The following is an 8,210-nucleotide window of genomic DNA, read 5'->3' on the forward strand; positions in this document are numbered from 1 at the left end:
CCCTAGTAGTTATCTGGTGATGGGCGGGGATATGCTAATATTCCTGCCTTGCATACAATTTGCATAATATTAACATGCAATCTGTAATTATCTTCTCACTGACTACCCTTCTGTACAGCCAAGAATATTAATGTATCCCAAAGCTCTTCCCATGCTTTACATTAAGGACCGCCTCCTGGTCAATATGTCTACACGCTGCCCCTTCCCCGATCTCATAGCTCCCAACTGTCACTCTTTTGGAGGGACAGTCCCTCTGTCCCTCTTTCCTCCTCATTTGTCCCTCTTTCAGGACTTTGTCCCTCTTTCTATGTAAATATATATGTTTCTCTACTAAAAATGTGTTTGATTGACTCTAAACTTTATTCCCATCCTTTAAATTGCTATATTACTAATTTTAAAATGTTAATATGAAGGAAAATGAACCAGGAGGGCCAGTGTGGTTTGAATTATAAAACAACATATTTTTCTTATGAAATCTTTATGGCATGCATGACGGGGCGTGATTAGGGTTGTTGCAGGGGCGTGGCTTAAGTGTCCCTCTTTCGCATCTCACAAAGTTGAGAGGTATGCGATCTGTCAGTGAGCATCTCGTCTGTGTACGTCGCCTGGCCCAATACATCAGCGAGAACCCTGTCTAGTGATGGTCAAGTAGATGCAAATAACTTTGAGTTGATGCAAATTTATGCAGCTTGAAAATGAACCAATCAAATTTAACCTCGGCAAGGTTTGATTGGTTCATTCACAGGCTACATACATTTTCATAAAAATGTGCATAAATTCACATCAACTCAAAGTTATTTGCATCTACTTGACCATCACTAGTGTGTACACCGCCCTTCCCCCAATATAGGCTGCTAGTGATTGGTCGATTCTAGTTCAGGCTGCTAGTGATCAGTCTCTATTAATGGCAGGCTGTTAGTGATGGGCTAATTCTAGTGGCAGGCTGGTAGTGATCGGCTGATTCTTGTGGCATGCTGGTAGTGGTAGGTCGATTCTAGTGCTAGGCTGGTGGTGATCAGTAGATTCTAGTGGCAGGCTGGTCCTGACGAGTCGATTCTTGTGGCATGCTGGTAGTGATTGATAGATTATAGTGGTAGGCTGGTAGTGATTGGTAGATTACAATGGCAGGATGCTCGTGATCAGTAGATTCTAGTGGCAGGCTGGTAGCGATCGGTAGTTTCTAGTGGCAGGCAGGTCGTGATCGGTAGATTCTAGTGGCAGACTGGTAGCGATAGGTAGATTCTAGTGGCAGGCTGGTAGCAATCGGTAGAATCTAGTGGCAGGCTGGTAGCGATCGGTAGATTCTAGTGGCAGGCTGGTAGCGATCGGTAAATTCTAGTGGCAGGCTGGTAGTGATCATCGGATTCTAGTGGCCGGCTGGTAGTGATCGGTAGATTCTAGTGGCAGGTTGGTAGCGATCGGTAGATTCTAGTGGCAAGCTGGTAGCGATCGGTAGATTCTAGTGGCACTTTGGTAGCGATCGGTAGATTCTAGTGGCAGGCTGGTAGCGATCGGTAGATTCTAGTGGCAGGTTGGTAGCGATCAGTAGATTCTAGTGGCAGGCTGGTAGCTATCGGTAGATTCTAGTGGCAGGCTGGTAGCGATCGGTAGATTCTAGTGGCAGGCAGGTAGTGATCAGTAGATTCTAGTGGCAGGCTGGTAGCGATCGGTAGATTATAGTGGCAGGCTGGTAGCGATCGGTAGATTCTAGTGGCAGGCTGGTAGCTATTGGTAGATTCTAGTGGCAGGCTGGTAGCGATCGGTAGATTCTAGTGGCACTTTGGTAGCGATCGGTAGATTCTAGTGGCAGGCTGGTAGCGATCGGTAGATTCTAGTGGCAAGCTGGTAGCGATCGGTAGATTCTAGTGGCACTTTGGTAGCGATCGGTAGATTCTAGTGGCAGGCTGGTAGCTATCGGTAGATTCTAGTGGCAGGCTGGTAGCGATCGGCAGATTCTAGTGGCAAGCTGGTAGCAATCGGTAGATTCTAGTGGCACTTTGGTAGCGATCGGTAGATTCTAGTGGCAGGCTGGTAGCGATCGGTAGATTCTAGTGGCAAGCTGGTAGCGATCGGTAGATTCTAGTGGCAGGCTGGTAACGATCGGTAGATTCTAGTGGCAGGCTGGTAGTGATCATCTGATTCTAGGGGCCGGCTGGTAGTGATTGGTAGATTCTAGTGGCAGGCTGGTAGTGATCAGTAGATTCTATTGGCAAGCTGGTAGTGATCAGTAGATTCTAGTGGCAGGCTGGTAGTGATCAGTAGATTCTATTGGCAAGCTGGTAGTGATCAGTAGATTCTAGTGGCAGGCAGGTAGCGATCGGTAGATTCTAGTGGCAGGCTGGTAGTGATCAGTAGATTCTATTGGCAAGCTGGTAGTGATTAGTAGATTCTAGTTGCAGGCTGGTAGTAATCGGTTGATTCTAGTGGCAGGCTATCAGTAGATTTTAGGGGTAAGCAGGTAGTGATAGTTAGGCAGGCAGCAGGAGACATATGACAGTAGTGAGTGGTTGCTAACAAGTAGTGGGTGGCAGGCATGGAGCAGGTGCCAAGAACCAGTGGAAGCTAATTTGCAAAGGCTGCCAAGCAACATAGGGTGCCAAACTGCAGTGGGAGCCAAACAGTATAGGGTACTATTATATTGTTTAATTGGAGAGGCACTTTGTCTTTTACAGCGATCATGTACATTGATAGAAGCATTACTTAGGATAAATGAGTATGAGTCAGGTAATTTGTTTATGATTAAAAAATATATAGTTTATTCACAAAAACAATACATCATAAAATTGGTGAAACGCACTTTTTCCATCAACAGTAGTTAGTAGTTTTTATATAAACCGCGTATAAATATTTTTTATATATCGATTTCTTATCACATTTCTGCCAACAAGTGCAGGAAAAGAAAAGTCGGTAGCACCTCCATATACTGTACAGTAGCTAGAAAAAGTATGTGAACCATTTGAAATGATATGGATTTCTGCACATACTGTAATGGAGGGGGACACCGAGAGCCCGATATGGTGTAGTATGTACTGGGTTAAGTAATGTGAGAAATTGGTTGTAAGATTATACTCACAAGTCTGGGTGACTATCCAGGTAACCACTATGTAGGCAGGTGTGGAGAATTAGACCTGTCCACACTCAGGATTAAGAAGTCACTATCTTTAGTTCAGAAAAAGAAGGGGCCAAATCCCCTCCACCAGGGGTGGACTCGAATTGTACGCAGTGGTACAGAGGCGCCAGTAGTGTAAAATATTGATAAAAGGATTAAAAATGAGGGAGGTTAGTGGTGGACTTACCTCCCCAACAGTGGTGCTCATCCGGATACCCGAACTACCCGGATATCTGAACGTTTTTCTGGTATCCGACCTCGGATCCGGATTCCGGATAGCTGAATAAATCCGGAATGCACTATCCGAGCTAACTCGAATACCTATTAGGTATCCGGAATCCTGTTGGATACTTAGTTCGGGTACCCGAATCCGAGCCAATCAGAGGGCTCCCAGCCGAAGCCCTAGCAACCAATCACAGAGGGGAACCCTGGCCAGCTCCTCCTGTATATAAGGTGGGCGCCATGATGAGAATCTCATCCTTGCTTGTGACTACTCACTGAGCGACATCTCCAGTGGTGTTGGCTAAGCAAGTGCTGTAATCCAGTCATAAGCCTAACGTTTTGTGTGCTAAACTCCTGAACTACACTAATATTATTTTGTTTTGTATTTAGCTAGCTTGTGTATTTATTTGCTATCAGTCAGTGCCAGTCAGATTCTGTGCTGCAGCAGCTGCTAGTTAGGTCCTGTGTGTGCGCAGGCCAGGCCTGCTATTAGCCTTAGCTACAGTATAGGTTAGGGAATAGGATTACTGTGTTATTGTGTAGTTAGTACTGCTAGTTAGTTGCTAGAGTAGTACTGTTAGCTTACTACAGATTACTTCAGTGCTGCTGTGGTGAGTCAGTGTGACAGAAAGTCAGTTAGTGTGCACTGTCTTCTACTCTGTTGTCTGTCACTCCGTTAGGTGAAGTACTATTACTGTGCTACTATCCACCACGGATTTTCTTTAAAGTCCAAGTAGAGTATCCCGATTTTAATAAAGTAGTACAAAGTACCCCACATCATCTGGTGACATTCATCACATATAAGTTGTACTATGTCTGCTGGCACTGGCAGCCAAGCAGCAAGGCCAAGAGGAGAGAAAGCAACATTGCCGCCACCGTCAGCAGTTCTGCCGCGTCAGAGTCCATACCGCCGCTAGCCACTGGCCGTCCAGCTGTTAGGGGGAGTCACGTTGCAGAGGCGCAGCAGCATGTAGCGAATTGGAGGAGAAAGACGCCGAGCCTGTGATGGAGCTGATGGTGGATGAGCTGGACACCACCAGCTCTACAACAGAGACCCCCACCCCCACTAGCACTCCTGTTCACAGGAGCAGCACCAGCCGCCCAGCAGTTCCTGGGCGCAAAGGGCTATTTGGAGGAGTCACAGATGCTGACGGTGGTTGTTGGGGGGGGGGGGTCCTTGCATGATGTGTCAGCAGGAGAGGATTTTGGGGGGTCATAAATCCCAGCAGTTGTTTGAGGAGGGGGGAGTATGATGATGATGTATGGGAGTATGGTGATGATGACGACGAGATGAAGGACCGTGACTACCATCCACAGGAGGGGACCGTGGCTACCATCCACAGGAGGGGGATGTCAGCTCTGATTCTGAGGAGGAGGATACGTCGGTGGGTCTGGCATGGAGGATCAGCATTGCATACATTGCCAGGAGCAGTGGGCGTGGAATGCGAGACCCACAGCCTGCTGCTTCATCTTCTGCCACTAGCACCAGCGGCACCACTCAACCCCGGGCCCCAAACACCAAAGGGAGAAAAGCAGCAGCAGCATCCCATTCAGGGCGTAAGGGAAAATTCTTATCCCCAATCTGGGAGTTCTTCACTCTGCCACAGTGGACAGCAAGTTTGCCACATGCAATGTGTGCCATGTGAAGCTGACAGAGGTTGTAACCCCTCCAACTATGGCACCTCCAGCTTCTCCATCTTTCCAAAAAACATTTTGTTGAGCATGAGGAGTTCAAGAGGCTGATGGAAGCTGGCCCTGGCAGTGGTTAAACTCAGAGCACCATAACCCCCTCTGCCACTCCTGCAGACACTGAGGCCTGTTCAGGCAGCCAGTCCTCAGTGGTCTCCTCTGCTCCCTCCTCCGCTTCCTGTGCAAGCAAGAAACGTCACCAGACCCTTTTGAGCGAGTCATTCCTCGTCAGGGCTCAGCCTCCCGGCAGCCGTCGCATCCGCCAGCTGAACGGCTTGCTTGCACGGGTCATGTCCTTCCAGCTCCTCCCATACGCATTCGTGCAGGAGGGGAGCCAGATACGTGCACTCCTGCAGTGTGCAGCGCCAGATTGGCCAATCCCCAGCCGGCACTACTTCTCACGCACAGCCATCCCATCCCTGCACCAGTACGTAAAGGCCAACGTGGAACGTGGCCTAGATCATGCGGTGGGTGAGCGGATCCATGCTTTCTCCAGCCCCTTGCAGCCTACTGTCGCATGCTGACCGCTCCGCTCTCCGCCGCCTTCCCGGGCTCCCCGCACAGTGCTGAGGTTGACTTTACTGCGCCTACATGAAGCATCTCTGTCAATCATGGCCATGTTGTCCGCGGCGTATGCCGTGGACAACGTGACCATGATTGACAGCGGCGCTTCACACAGGCACAGTAAGGACAACCTCGGGGTCAGCCTCTGCACCGTGTGGGGAGCCCGGGAAGGCGGTGGAGAGGTTAGCGTGGGACAGTCGGCTGCAAGGGGCTGGAGAAAGCCCCAGATGAGTAAAGCTGATTTTTTTTTCTTTTTTCGCTGATGATTCCTTTAAGGACAGCTCAGGCCTCATTCCTCACACACTTTACAGTTGTTATCACTTACATTCTTCTCTGTGAATGAACAGCTGGCCTACTTGCAATTAACTTTTTCTCCCGAGTTTTTTCTTAGGTGATATTTGCTAAGTTGTCAATAAAATGCCTTTTAAACCACCAGAAAGCAAAAAAAAAAATATTTAAAACAATTTTAATAACATATTTTCACTAAGTTGCTTGTACTTTTCAATTGCAAAGTGCTGAAAGTTAGTCTAAGTAGAAGATGAAAAATTTTCGCCTAGGAGAAAAAGTGAATTGCATATGGGCCCATCTTTAACTTTAGAATTCTGTCGTTAAGTTAAAAGACATCCGAGGTGACCTGTGACAAGATGAGATAGACGTGCATGTACAGTGCCTAGCACACAAATAACTATGCTGTGTTCCTTTTTTTCTTTCTCTGCCTAAAAGTGTTAAACATCAGATATGTAAGTGGAAATTCCTGTCTGAGGGCTGGTGCACACCGAGCGGCTTTTTGGGCGTTTTCAGATCCGCTTGCGGCTGCGGATCTGCTTGGTCAATGTATCTCAATAGGGTGGTGCACACCAGAGCGGCAGGAGTTTTGCAGAAACGAAAAATGCCTGGGTGAGGCATTTTTTGGATTTCGGATGCGCTTCTGCCTCAATGTTAAGTATAGGAAAAACGCAAACCGCTCTGAAAAACGGCACTTCAGAGCGGTTTTGCAGGCGTTTTTGTTACAGAAGCTGTTCAGTAACAGCTTTACTGTAACAATATATGAAATCTACTATACTGAAAACCGCAGCAGCAATCCGCAAAACGCTAGCAAAACGCCTCATAAAAATAAAAAAAAGCGTTTAAAAATCTTCTAGCATTTTGCGGATCTGCTAGCGGGTTTTGGTGTGCACCAGCCCTGAGAAAGGATTGAGTCAGACTACAGTGTGACCCTCACTGATAAGAAATAACTATAAAACACTTTCCTAACAGAAAATGGCTTCTTAGAGCAGGAAATAGATAAAAAGGATCAATAGTTCATAGATTTTAGCTCTGGCATACTTCAATGAATGTCATAGAACAAAAACAATAAAACAGTAACAACTTAGATTTAAATATAAAATAAAACTGTGGAATATTTTTTAAAAAATCATTTAGGAGGATAGATACAATTGTTTATTTCATTCATTTTCCCCTGCGGTGTCCTTTAAGTGGGTAGCGTTTCAGGAAGTGACGTCAGTGGAGTGCACGCTGGAACCAGAAGAGGCGAGTGGTCCCACCCATCCCTCTTACTATCGGCAGCTACGGAGCTATTTAAAGCTGGAGGTGGAGCGCAGATCGAGGGACCCAGGCGAGGGAGGGGGGGGGTCCGACCCCCCTCCCCACCACCAGGCCCAATCCCCCCTTTCTGCCCACTACCCCTCCAGCTCGGCGGCCGGCCCCACAGACGGGCGGTTGCCGCCCCCCAAGAAGTACCGCCTGAGGCAAACGTTTCACCCCGCCTCATGAGTGGGCCGGCCCTGAGAAAATGGCTTCTGAGAGCAGAAAATAGATAAAAAGGGTTCATAGATTTTAGCTCTGGCATATTCCAGCATAACTCTTTCAAAAACAATAAAACAGTTAAAACTTAAAAAGTAGATTTAAACATAAAATAAAACTGTGGAATATCTTAAAAAGTCATTTTTAGGAGAAGAAAGATAAAGATGCAATTATTTATTTAATTAGTTTATTTTCGCCTCAGGTGTCCTTTAAGGTTTGCCTGAGGTAAATTGCTTAGTAAACACTAAATGCTTTATCACTATGGTGATGATAACTCAATATCATTATTAAAAGACAGGAGATGAGCTTAGTGAATTGTGGCCTTCCTGTTCAGAAAACCACCATGACATGATGTGGGCAGTACACTGCGGTCATAAAGGGATGGACATGGTCTACAACACTACTCAGGTAGGCTGTGGGGTTTAGACCATGGTCATTCAATACTATAGAAAAAAGCGTGCCAAGAAAACAGCCCCCCACACCATAACACCACCAGCCTGAACTGGTGCCACAAGGCAGATTAGATCCATGCATTCATGTTATTTATGACAAATTCAGACCCTACCATCTGAACGATGCAGCTGAAATTGAGACTCATCTAACTAAACAACATTTTTCCAGTCCTGTAGTTAGCCTGTGCAAATTGTAGCCTTAGTTTTGTGTTCTTAGCTGACAAGAGTGGCGCCCAGTGTGGTTTTCTGCTGCTGTAGCCCATCTGCTTCAAGGTTCCACGTTTTGTGTGTTCAGAGATTGTATTCTTCTGTTTGCGATTTGATTTTCCTAAAGCAGTCTACTCATTCTTCTCTGCCATCAACACGCCATT

This window comes from Hyperolius riggenbachi, chromosome 6 (genome assembly GCF_040937935.1).
Source record: "Hyperolius riggenbachi isolate aHypRig1 chromosome 6, aHypRig1.pri, whole genome shotgun sequence".
NCBI lineage: Eukaryota > Metazoa > Chordata > Amphibia > Anura > Hyperoliidae > Hyperolius > Hyperolius riggenbachi.